The 13,171-nt window shown below is 35.9% G+C and overlaps 1 pseudogene; it reads left to right on the top strand.

The window, feature by feature from the left end:
- Positions 1-1,204: 1,204 nt before the first annotated feature.
- LOC102837203 lies at positions 1,205-11,959 on the top strand (annotated as a pseudogene).
- The last annotated feature ends 1,212 nt before the right edge of the window (positions 11,960-13,171 follow it).

Raw genomic sequence — 13,171 nt, 5'->3', positions numbered from 1 at the left:
ATATCACTTCACCTCTACTCATGTGACTAGGATTAAACAAATGGAAAACAACTGGTGTTGACAGGGATGAGAAAAAATTGGAACCTATCCACTGTTGGTGAGACCTGTAAAATGATATAGCTGCTGTGGAAAACAATTTGGAAGTTCCTCAAAAAGTTAAAAATAGAATTATCATATGATCCAGCAATTCCACATTTAGATATACACCTAAAAGAATGTAAGCACTATTCACAATAGTCAAAAGTGGAAACAACCTAGATGCCCACCAACAGATGAAAGAATAAACAAAGTATGTTCCATACATACAATGGAATGTTATTCTGACATAAAAATGAAGTCCTGATACACACTACAACATGGATTAACCTTGAAAATGTTATGCTGAAATAAGTCAATCTCAAAAGGACAAATATTGTATGATTCCATTTATGAGAAATATCTAAAATGAGCAAATGTGTAGATACCAACGTTTATTAGTGTTTACTACAGGTAGGAAAGAAGGGAAGAGAGGCCGTCATAGCTTAGTGGTTGATACTGAGTTGCTGTTAAGAGTGATAGAAACTTTTGGCCGTGGATAGTGGTGATGGGTGCACAACCTGCTGAACACAATGTGACTAAATTGTCCATGTCAAAATGTGGAAATGTTTTGCTATACATACCACAATAAAAGCAAAGGAGCTGTAGGACCCATAGGTAAGTATCCTTTTGTTGTTGTTGTTGTGTGCAAGATTGGACAAAGAAAGGAAAAGATAGGAGATATAAAAGTGAGAAGCATAAAAATGTAGGAAAAGTGGACAAATCTAGGGAAGATAGCACTGAAGCTAGAGGGTTAGGTTATTCATTTATTTATCATCTGTTTATTGAACATCAACTATACCCAGTTTCTGCTGGAAATACTGCAAAAATCTCTGACTTGACAGAATTTGGGGTAGGTGAGGTGGCAGCAAGGGAAGAGAGACAATAAATACAGGTACAATCAGTAAATAGGGGAAGACAGTGGATGGTGGGGGGTAGAATTAAAAAATTTACATGAAAGATCTCACAAAGAAGATGACAATTGAGAAAAACATGGAAGAGATAGGAAAATAAACCATTTAGACATCTAAGAGGAGAATATTTTGGCAGAGAGGACAGCAAGTGAACCATTTACTAGAGTAGAAGCATTTCCTGACCATTTGAGGGAAACAAGTGTGGCTGGAGCAAAATGAAAAAAGGAAAGGAAAGGAAGTTATCTGAGAGCTACAGGGAAACAGATCTTCCAGAATCTTCCTTGAAGCCACTAACTCTGAACAAGATGGGAGACATTAGTAGTTGTTAAGCAGAGGAGTGACCAAACTGACAACACATTAAAAGGATGTCTCTGGCTGCTGTGTTTGGAATTAACTGAGGGGCAAGTGTAGGAGCAGAAAGAACAATTAGAGAGATGACAGGAACTTGGACCATGGGGAAAGTCATAATGGTGGTGAGGAGTACAATATGCCAACATATCTGCTCTCCCACCATATTTCCTTGTATTCTGCTAGGGTTTTTAATGGTCCTTATAAGGAATGGTTGGGAGATCTGAATAGGAAAGACCTGTGTTTCTGATCCTAAAATGCTATCACTATCTAATGCCCTGACTAATGTTAGCATGCATCCTCTAAATACAACAATTATACAGGTGGTGTTTATTGTTAAGTGCTGTGGAGTCAGTTCCTACTCATAGCAATTCAGTATAGGGTTTTCAAAGTTGCAAATCTTTGTAGGACTAGAAAGCCTCATCTTTCTACAGTGGCTGGTGGACTCAAACTACCGACTCATAGTTCAAAGTACAGTGCCAACTTTGATGTATTCAAGTTAACATGAACCACATTTATGACCATCTTTTTTGGGGGGTACTACATGCAATTTTCACTTGTAGATGTCTATTGTTGTTGTTGTTAAGTGCCATCAAGTCGATCCCGACCCATAGAGACTCTGTGTAGGGTTTCTGAGGAGCATAGGTATTATTATTTTCAACCCTGGAAGACATAGATCACATTTATAAACATACTGACAATAAAAGGCAAATAATAATAAAAACTAAAAAAATAAAGAAGTATTCAAATTACATTAGAACCAGCTACAACAGAATCCTTGAGTCCTGGTATGGCACTATAGCATAAGCACTGGACCTCAAGGTCAGTTTAACTGTAAGGCTGGCAGTTCAAACTCACCAGTTGTTCCTTGGGATGCTATACAGGGTGGCTATGAGTCAGAAACAACTCAACAGCACTTAACAAACAACACAACAGAGTTATAGTACAGGGACCCTGTCATAAGTACAGGACTACCTGTAAATTGTATCTTTTCTAAATTGTAACCTAGACAAAATTGCTAATGATTAATTAAAGTATAAGTAATCAGTTTCAATAACATTTAAAGTAGCTATCACTTTAAACTACAGCAGGCCAAGAGAAAGTAAAAGGGAAATGGAAGTGCAGACATTTAAATAAATGGAACTTAGTTATTCGTGACACAAATTTTATCCAATGTAGAGACTTAGGGTCTGGGGAAGAATAGAAAGTCCAATAATTCCTACTGATGTGTTTACCTTTGTCTCTTTCAGTGGACAGTTCTGGAACAATCAGTAAGTTTGGGTTCCTTATCTTACTTACGTATTCTTGTCTCTCAATAGAACTTACAAATTTTTATCCCCAAATTTGTTTGTATTCCAAGTTCTTCTACCTTACAGCAATCAACATTTGCTAAATAAGTGGTTTCCTCACATTTCAATACCGATTCCCTTATGTATTTTCCTTTGCAACAACGTATATTCTAGTAGCATAAATTCCCAGTGCTGCTTTCTCTGTGCATAATCTTGCAGTTTTTAATACTTTCCTTTAAAGATATTTATATGTCCCTTAAAATTAACAAAGGACTCCTGATGGTACAATGATTAAGTGCTTAGCTACTAATCAAAAGGTTGGTAGTTCAAACCCACGAAAAAACTCTTCAGAAGAAAGATTCTATGTGGCAGTTCTACCCTGTTGCATGAGGTCACTATGAGATAAATTTTGACTAGATGGCATCCAAAATCAACAATAAAACTGACATAAAGAATAAACGTTAGTTTTTGTAATCAACAATACACATTTTCAAACTGATCAGAGGGAAAGTAGCAAAAATCTGACTTGGAAGTAAAAAAAGTAAAGAAAGGAGGGTAATATAATAGTTTGATTTTCAATAGAATAGATAGTAGTTATCCAAAGATTCAATTCCATACACTAGCTAAATGATATTCTAAAGAAATTCCTTTCTGTGAAATGGAATGGGAAAGTTTTGACCAGCAGCACTCTTGTTGCTGTATTTTACTGAAGATGAAACAGGGTTCTGCTCCCAGGAAGTCCTGCTTTTGCATTCACCTAGAAAGGGTATCCCTGGGGGCTGGGTTCCCTTTGTGTTAGAAAATTCTCACTGATCTTTCTTTTGTGTTTGATTTTTAGCACTGTCTCCTATGCGTAAGTTCTTTATTTATTCTCAATTCTATTTTATATTGTTATATGCACTCTAGCTTGGATTTTATTCCCCAAATAGAGTGTCAATGCATTTAAGGCTATTTCAAAGACTCCAGTCTCCAGACTCTGCCATGATTTTAAATAACTGGTTTTGGAGAGATTTATATGGAGGAGATGAAATTCATATGAAAAAATGCCATAATTTCTGGCCTTAATTGTATGCTCTAAAAAAGAATCTCCTCACTGAAGCCCAACAGAACATAATGAAGGAAAGAGCCATTTCTGAACCCCATTAGTTCATTGCTGGTATTTTAGAACTCTTTTTAAATTATAAATGAAAGCTCATTGTATCATAGTAATATAGAAGGGGGAAAAAAACTAGTTGAGAACAAAATCTCATTTACTTTCTGTTGTCTTCTAAATAACTACCTTTGAGGGTCTGTAAGTTAGTATTGAGCACCTACTATATACTATGCACTGTACTAAGCACTTTCAAAAATTTATCTTATATTCTTACAATAGCTCTGCCTGGTAGCTTTAATTATATCCCACTTTACAGATCAGGAAACTGTCTAGACATTTGCACAAAGTTCAGAATTTGGTAAATAATCAGTGGCAGGATTTAAACCCAAGACTTCCTATCTCTGAAGTGCGTGCTCTTTCTATGCTAACACATTGCCTCCTATACCACTACTTTTTTGTGATTAGTCATGAGACTTTATCTGTGAATCAACTGGGCTATAAATATAAATATACATCTACTAGAAAAGTTGGATAATTGTGCACACAAAAAAAATCTTTTAAAAACAGAAAGATTTCCATTTAAATCAATGTTTGGCTTTTAACTGTTCTTAAACTCAAATTTCACTATAGCCAATATTATTTAATGCATGACTCAGTTCTCCAAGGAAATCATACCAAAAAAGCATAAAAATACATTTAAAAATTTTTAAATATATACTCTTAAGAAGCAAATAAGACTTAAATGCTTTGAAACCCATTTCAAACATCTCAAGCATTTCAAACACTAACAAGCAGAAAACACATCTTTACATTTAATCATGTTTAAGCCTCATTCTTTTCTTTAGTTAGCACTAGAAAGACGGTGTATTGGGGTAGGGGTATGGCAAGGTGGAAGTTATATACTGATTCACAGTGTTAAGAAACCGTACGCATTCATGTGTCTATTATTGTTGTTGTGAAGTGCTGTTGAATCAGTTCTGACCCATAGTGACCACCCTGTATGGCATTTCCAAGGAGTGTCTGGTGGCTTTGAACCACCGGACCTTTTTATTCAATCCAACCTTGCTGTTGAGTGCTTATCCTACAGCACCACCCCAGGACTCCAATCATGTGCCTGGAGTCAAGGAAAGAGATCAGACGACTGTACATCTTCCTATATACTTTTCCTATATATAGGGTACACTTTTCCTATATAGGGTAGGTGATAAGCCTATATGATCTTATGTGCATCCTTTACAAAAAGAAAGAGAGCTCTGAGCAGGGATAACAACAGGCCAAGTCCATTCCTAAAAGTGAATTAGTTTCTACTGAATACATTTTTGTGGTTTCCAGGGAAAAAATTGTTTGCTTATTTTCTTTAATTCTTATAAAAAGTATATCCTTACTGATATAGTCATTCAAGCATATTCTTCACAATTATTTTTTAAGGAGGTCAATGTTCATAGAAAGACATTGAGTAGATTAGTCTATCAAAAATTATCATCTTCTCAAGTTGAGTCTAATTTCTCACCTCCACATTCAGCTAATAAGTAGATGATCTTTCAAAAATGTTAACTCATAGCATGTGAAATATTGTTCATCTCTCAGATGCTTAGCAGATCTTTTAGACTCTAGATCCTTTAGACCATGCCCTCCCTGCCAGCCACTGGATAAAGAACCTGTTACAGTCATTCCTAATTAAGTCATGATCTATGTTTTACATTATTTTAATTTTCATGTAATTATTAATGTGACACCTAACCAATACTATCTTTCTTCTTTAACAAAAATTAATGAAATTAAATTTATTTCACCTTTAATTATAATCAGCCTGTATACATTACAGGAGTTCTAGTGTGGTGCTGTAGGATAATGCACTAGACCACAAGGTGGGTTTTAACTGCAAGGTCGTCAGTTCACACCCACTAATACCTCTTCAGAAACCCTACACAGGGTCACTATGAGTCAGAACCAACTTGAGAGCACTTCCAATTCATAGCAACTCTGCATAGGATTCTGGAGGAGCATCTGGAGGGTTTTGAACTACCAACCTTCTGGTTAGCAGTCTAGTGCCTATCCTACAGCTCCAACCAGGACTCCATGATCTTTATTAGTCTTAAGTCTTTTAATTCTATTAGAATTTTGTTGGCTGAGCTACTGCTTGTATAAATGGAGTTTCAAATTTCAGAATTTATATTTGAGTATTATGGAGATTTGTAGTGTAATTAATTGTAGCAAGATTAGGAGATTTGAAGGAAAAAAAGGTGTGTGTTATCGGGGGATCTAGGTAAAAGGAGAAAGAAATTAAGAATTTGATGAAATAATGCACTGTGGCTTACTTCAGCAATGCAAAGTTCAAATGAAAATGAACCTCTCATTCTAGTTTCTGTTAATTACATTCAACATAAAAAAGATGCAATGACGATATTAAGCTGATCAAGGATATGAAGATACCATTGTTAGTTGTCATCAAGCCGTTTCCAACTCAGGAAAACCCCACCTGTGCTGAGTAGAACTGCACGCCATAGAGTTGTTGTTGAGACGATTAGACTCATAGCAACCCTGTTTGTATAGGATGTGTGAGGAGCAGCTGGTTTGAAATGCCCAATGTTGATCGTACCATACTAGTTAAAAGTGGCCAAAAGTACTTTTTCAGTGTAGTGGGGAAAAGAATGAAATTCTTTAGAATTCTATAAAATCAGGAAAAGCATAACTAGTGCAAACATTGATTGTTCATTAAGTCCTAGAATACTTAATTTTTATTAGTAAAATCTACATAGTTTAGAAGGCATTTTTAAATTAAGAAATAACTGGTACATATTTTATACCATTATTTTTAAGTGTCATTGAGTCAATTCCAACCCATAGTGGCCCTGTATAGGGTTTCCAAGGAGCAGCTGGTGAGCTTGAACCACCAACCTTGCATTTCAAATGACTGCAGTCTGACGCATTAACCCACAGCGCCACACCAGGACTCCATTTTATACAGTAGTAAACATAAAATAAATTACCTAGCTAGAGATGATAAAACTGAAAATATTAATATATAAAGAAAAATCAGCTTGTTGAGGAGTATATAACATAAAATTGTTAGTTAGAAACCTCAATGAAAGAAACAGCGTCATATCCACATACCACCTCTCCCCAAACAAAACTGAATCCATTAATAGTACTGCCTGAGGTCTCAATACAGTACTGCTTGTATGAGTACTTGTTCTCACTGGAAAATAATATACAAGAGTTTCTGTAGAATGAAAGTATCTGTACTCATATATTAATGAACAACATTAAAGGAAAAAATACACAAAAAAGCTTGGAAAGCATTACTACAAAGGTCCTAATTTTATCTTTAATGTGGTGTTAAAAGCTTAAAATACCAAAAGAGAAAAAGTCAGGGAAAACTGAATTATAACACCCCTTGCCATTTATAATTACCTTCTTACTGAGTGCAGATGTTGCCTCACTTTTTATACCTGACAAAACTCTGAAGTTAAGTGTATGTCAGTTTTACAAACATCATAACCTTAAATTTACCAGAAAGCTTTCCATGTAAAAAGCACTTCAATAATTAATTTTCTAAGCAAGAAATCCTTCTTTAATGCAACTAACTATTCCTCTAAAATATTTATTGGGTTCTGATTGAACACAGAGTTTTAGCTTGCATTTGGTAGTAGTAAATGTTGTCGTTGTGTTAAGTGCCATGGAGCCAGTGCTGTGGAATTGTTTCTGACTCATAGTGACCCTATATAGGGTTTCTGAGGCTGTAAATCTTCATGGGAGCAGTAAGCCTCATCTTTATCTTGCTTTAGTAGTAGTGGTGGTGGTGGTTGTGTACTATGGAGTCGGTTCTGACTTGTAGCAACCCTGTATAGGGTTTGTTGTTGTAAAGTGTCTGCAAGTCAGTTCTGACTCATAGTGACCTTCTATAGGGTTTCCAAAGAGTGACTGGTGAGTTTGAACCTACAACCTTGCAGTTGCCAGTCCAGTGCTTATCCCACAGAGCCACACCAGGACTCCTATATGGATTTCTGAGGCTGTAAATCTTCATGGGAGCAGAAAGCGTCCTCTTTCTCCCATGGAGTTACTGGCAGATTGAACTGCTGACCTTGTTTTTGCAGCCCAGTTCATAACCCACTAAGCTACCAGGGCTCCTTGGTAGTAGTGATAGCTAATACTTACTGACTACTAACTATGTTCCATGGAGTCCTGGTATGGCACTGGACTGCTAACCTCAAGGTCAGCAATTCAAATCCACCAGCCTCCCTTTGGAAACCCTATAAATTGTTGCAATGAGTCAGAACTGACTCTATGGCACTTAACAACAACTATGTTCCATGCACTATACTAAATACTTTACTTGGTGGTGGTGGTTATATGTCATGGAGTCAGTTCCAACTCAGCAATCCTGTATAGGGTTTCCAAGGCTGTAAATCTTTATGTGAGCAGAAATTCTCATCTTTCTCCCATGGAACTGATGGTAGTTTTAAACTGCTGACCTTGAGATTAGAAGCCTGATTCTTAACCACTATGCTACCAGAACTCCGTAAATACTTTACTTAGATGATATTATTTAATGCTCACAATACCTTTGTGAGGTAGCTACAGTTATTACCCCCATTTTAGAAATGAGAAAATGAAGCTTGCCTAAGGTTAACCACCTAGTTAGGTGTGATGTCAGTATTTTAATCTGTTTGTCTACAAAGACCATGCTCTTCAAATAGATATCTAAATTCCTTCAGTAACTCTACACAGTTGTTGCTGTTGTTAAGTGCCATTGAGTCAGTTACAACTCATTGCTACCCTGTACAGGGTTTCTGAGGAACAGCTGGTGGGTTTGAACTGCTGGCCTAGTGGTTCAAAGTCCAGTACTGACCCTACAGCGCCACACCAGGAAGAAAGTCAGTCTTTGGAATAAACTGATTTATCCTAATAAACCCAAGTGTTCTGATTAAGCCTTCATGGTATTAGATTTTCTCAAAGCAGGGCATAACACTGCTGCACAGCAAGAACTTACACATTGTCCTTGGTAACTGAGAAAATTTTTAATGTAGTTCAGGAAAGCAGATTACTGAAAAAACATACCAGAAGCAAGCAAATTTACACTTATTGTTGTTGTTGTTATGTGCCGTGGAGTTGGTTCCGACTCATAGAGACCCTGTACAGAGTTTCCGAGGCTGTAAATCTTTATGGGAGCAGAAAGCCTCATCTTTCTCCCGTGGAACAGCTGGTAGTTTTGAACTGCTGACCTTGCGGTTCGCAGCCCGATTCGTAACCACTACACTACCAGAGCTCCTTATTAGACCACACAAAACTTGAAACAGACCAGAGCTGATTTACCTGCACATGATAAAAGGGGCCTGAAATTTTTGCAGAGTGAGTTAGCAGGTATTGCAATAAACAGTCTAGGGTGATGGACAAAGGTGAACTCTGGAGTCTGACTGCTCAGATTCAAATCTCAGCTCCACACTTACTGTTACATGGTCATTTATTATTATTAGGTGCCTTCAAGTCAACTCCAACTCATAGGGACCCTTATGCACAACAAAAGGAAACATTGCTTAGTCCTATGGCATACTCACAATTGTTGTTATGTTTGAGCCCACTGTTGCAATCACTGTGTCAATACATCTCATTGGAGTCTTCCTCTTTTTTCAATGACCCTCTACTTTACCAAGAATGATGTCCTTTTCCAGGGACTGGTCCCGCCTGATGATATGTCCAAAGTACATGAGACAAAGTCTCATTTCTATCACTTCTTAAGGGCATTCTGGCTGTATTTATCCAAGACAGATTCGTTTATTGCTCTGGTAGTCCATGATATATTCAATAGTCCTCATCAACACTATAATTCAAATGCATCAATTCGTCCTAGGTGTTCTTTATTCACTGTCCAACTTTCACATGAATATGAAGTGATTGAAAATAACATGGCTTGAGTCAAGTGCATCTTAGTCGTCCTCAAAGTGACATCTTTGCTCTTTAACACTTTAAAGAGATCTTTTGCAGCAAATTTGCCCAATGAAATATCATTTGATTTCTTACTGCTGCTTTCTTGAATGTTGAAGAACACAGATTCAAGTAAAATGAAATCCTTGACAATTTCAATCTTTTCTCCCATTATCATAATGTTGTCTATTGGCCCAGTTTGTGAGAATTTTTGTTTTCTTTATATTGAATTTTACTCTATACTGAAGGCTGTATTCTTTAATCTTCATCAGTAACTGCTTCAAGTTCTCTTATCTTTCAGTATGTAAGGTTGGGTCATCTGCATATTAAAAAATTTTAATAAGCCTTCTTCCAATCCTGATACCACATTCTTCTTCATATAATCCAGCTTCTCTGATTATTTGCTCAGCATGCAGAATGAATAATATGGTGAAAGGATACAACTCTGATGCACACATCTCCTGATTTTAAACCATTCAGTAACTCCTTGTTCTGTATGAAAAATTGCCTCTTGGTGTGTGTATAAGTTCCTTGTGAACACAATTAAGCATTCTGGAATACCAATTCCTCACTATGGTATTGTAAATTACCCATAGTTTACTTTGCATAGTCAATGAAACAAGCAAGCATCTTTCTGGTATTCTCTGCTTTCAGTCAAGATCCATCTGACAGCAGCAATGATAGCTCTCATTCCACGTCCTTTTCAGAACCCTTTATATGACCATATACACATTCATTTAAACTCTATGTTCCTCTGTTTTTTCATCTGTAAAATGGGGATAATAAATTTTCCTACCTTACTTTATATGGTTGTTGTATGGGTTGAATGAATGTAAAGTGCTTAGAACACTGAATGCCTCAGATATAGTAAGTACTCAATAAGTATCAATTAGTAATACCAGTAATTTCTGCATAATAGGATACACTGTTATTTAAAATGGAAAGCATATTTTGAGTTTACTTTTTCTATCTTAAGAAATAATTATTGTTTCTTTGCAATTTTTTCTAAAACTAAATTATATATATTTTTAAATACATCATCCTTTAGCCATTAAGTACTATTTGTTGACCATAATCTACTGAACAAATGCAAGTTCACTTAGAGCACATTTAACTTTTTCACTTATTTATCTTCCAATCTGCTAAAAAAAATTTGGAAATGTATCACTACTTATATAATTCTACATGTAGAGTTTTATACTTTCAGGAAAATTTCACATTATTCTCAGTTTTTCAGTTCTAAGACAAAAATAAAAAGAAATCAATATCAGGAAAAATATAGAAATAAGAAAAAAAAAGTTTGATATCTGAATCATGCACTTTTGTTGTGTGCTCAGTTATATTTCCAGGTTACATGGATGGAGAACTTTCAAAAAAATCAGATCCCAAAGCCCAGATGCTAAGAAGTGGAAGTACAACAAAGGCTCAGAGTAGCGGAGAAAGAAGTAAGAAGATGTTCATAAAAGAAGTCATAACGACAGATTCTGAAGGATCCATAAGCTCAAGAAGCAAAAAGGGACCAAAAAGAAAATTAAAAAGTACTGAGTTGGAGGAAATCAAGAGAGTAAAGGAGAGTGATGCTGGAATATTTAAACAACAGGAAGATCAAGTAGAGGAAAGTGAAGGTGAACTATTAAAACAACAGGAAGAACAAGTAAACAAAACTGAAACTAGTATACCAATAGGACAGGAATCCCAAATAAAAGAAAGTGATACCAAAATACCAGAAGCACAAGAAACCCAAGTAAAGAAGAGTGATACCGAAATACTTAAAGAACAGGAAACCCAAGAAAAGAACAGTGATACCGGAATACCAAAAAGACAGAAATCCCAAACAAAGGAGAGTGATACTGAACTACCAAAAAACACGGAATCACAAACAAAGAGTGACACTGGTATACCAAAAGTACAAGAAGCTGAAACAAAGAGTGACACTGGAATCCCAAAAGGACAAGCAGACAAAGCAAAGAAGGATGATGCCAGAATGCAAAAACAACTGGAAGCCCAAGTAACGAGTGATGAATCAGTACTGAAAGACCCAGAAGCCCAGGCAAAGAAGAGTGACGTATCAACACTAAAAGAACCAGGTGTCCAAGCAGAGAAAGATAAAGGCAAAGAAGGCAAAGAAAAGAAGGGAGATGTAGGGAAAGATAAAGAAGGAAAAGACGTCCAAAATAAGAAAGGTGATGTAGGAAAAGACAAGGCTAAAGGAAAGAAAGAAGCAGAAGTCAAGGGTAAAAAAGTAGAAGCCCCAGCAAAGGGCAAAGGCAAATAAAGGAAGGAAACACAACAAAAATGTAGAAGAGCAAGGATAAATAATTAAGACAGTTGATTGTTATGGTTCTCATCCCTCAGACACAACCATGTCCCAGCCACTGGCTGAATGGCTTATAATGATAAAATCCCTTTAACCTATGTATCTGCAGACTTCCTGACCTTCAGAAGTATCACCATTTTTAGACTTCTCTGCCACAAACCTCAGCTTCCAAATGATTGTTTTATAAGTTAATACTGACATTCTTCAGTCAAGAAAGACTGGATACTTTTTGGAATAAAACATTTGATTAAAGAAATATATAATAATGTTCTTTGACAAGTATTATATCTCTTTGATAACCTAACCTACCATTCAGCCAATAAACCTTCATAGTGGGTTTAATGTGTGAAAGATACTATACTAGCACTAAGGATTATTCAGAAAAATGGAAGCCAGTGTCCCTGGCTTGTAACTATATATGAAATAGTTACAAATAATGGAATTGAAAAAAAAATTCATTATTTTTCAATACCATTATTTTCAAACTTTCACGAAAAAGAATGGAATTGTAAAAGAATGAAAAATTTCCACAAAATTTTTGACACTCACATTTACTATACATGTACCTGACAATTTACTAAGAAAATCTAGTGTAAAAAAAAATAGTTTGTTTGGATAATACAATAAGAGTTTAGGAGCAATTTCAAATGAGAAGGTAAAGGAGGTAGCTTCATGAGGAATGTTGTTGTTGTTGTTGTTGAGTGCCATCGAGTCGGGTCCGACCCATAGCGACCCTGTACAGGGTTATGGGGTAGTGGTATATGATGTGTGTCTCAAAAGATGGATAAGATATTCATTATTATGCTGTATGAAGTAGAAAGTGTAGAAGAAAGACAAAGGTATTAAACACTACCATGCCATTCTCTAGTAACAGTAGGCAATTTTGTTGTAGCAGCAGGCTCATGGGAGGCAATATGGGATCTAATTTTAGAAAGCGGGGTAAGAAGATTCTAAAGGAGTTTAAAAATCGAATGGGGAACTTAGACTTTTGTGACAACTAGAAGTTTTCTAGAATATTTAAGAAAGAGAGTAAAGTGAATCAGTTTATTATAAGAAAAATACTAATCTTAAGATTGTGCAAAATAGATTGAAAAGAAGAAAGACCATGATATGAACTCAGGTTATTGGAGTAGTAAGTCATGGAACAAAAATGAATAGGAGAGATAGTTTCACCTGAGAGATACTTTCCAGGAAAAACTAATAATTCATG

The sequence above is a fragment of the Chrysochloris asiatica genome, unplaced genomic scaffold, assembly GCF_000296735.1.
Source record: "Chrysochloris asiatica unplaced genomic scaffold, ChrAsi1.0 scaffold00536, whole genome shotgun sequence".
NCBI lineage: Eukaryota > Metazoa > Chordata > Mammalia > Afrosoricida > Chrysochloridae > Chrysochloris > Chrysochloris asiatica.
Note: the sequence above shows the minus strand (reverse complement) of the source record. Positions and strands in the feature narration are given on the sequence as shown.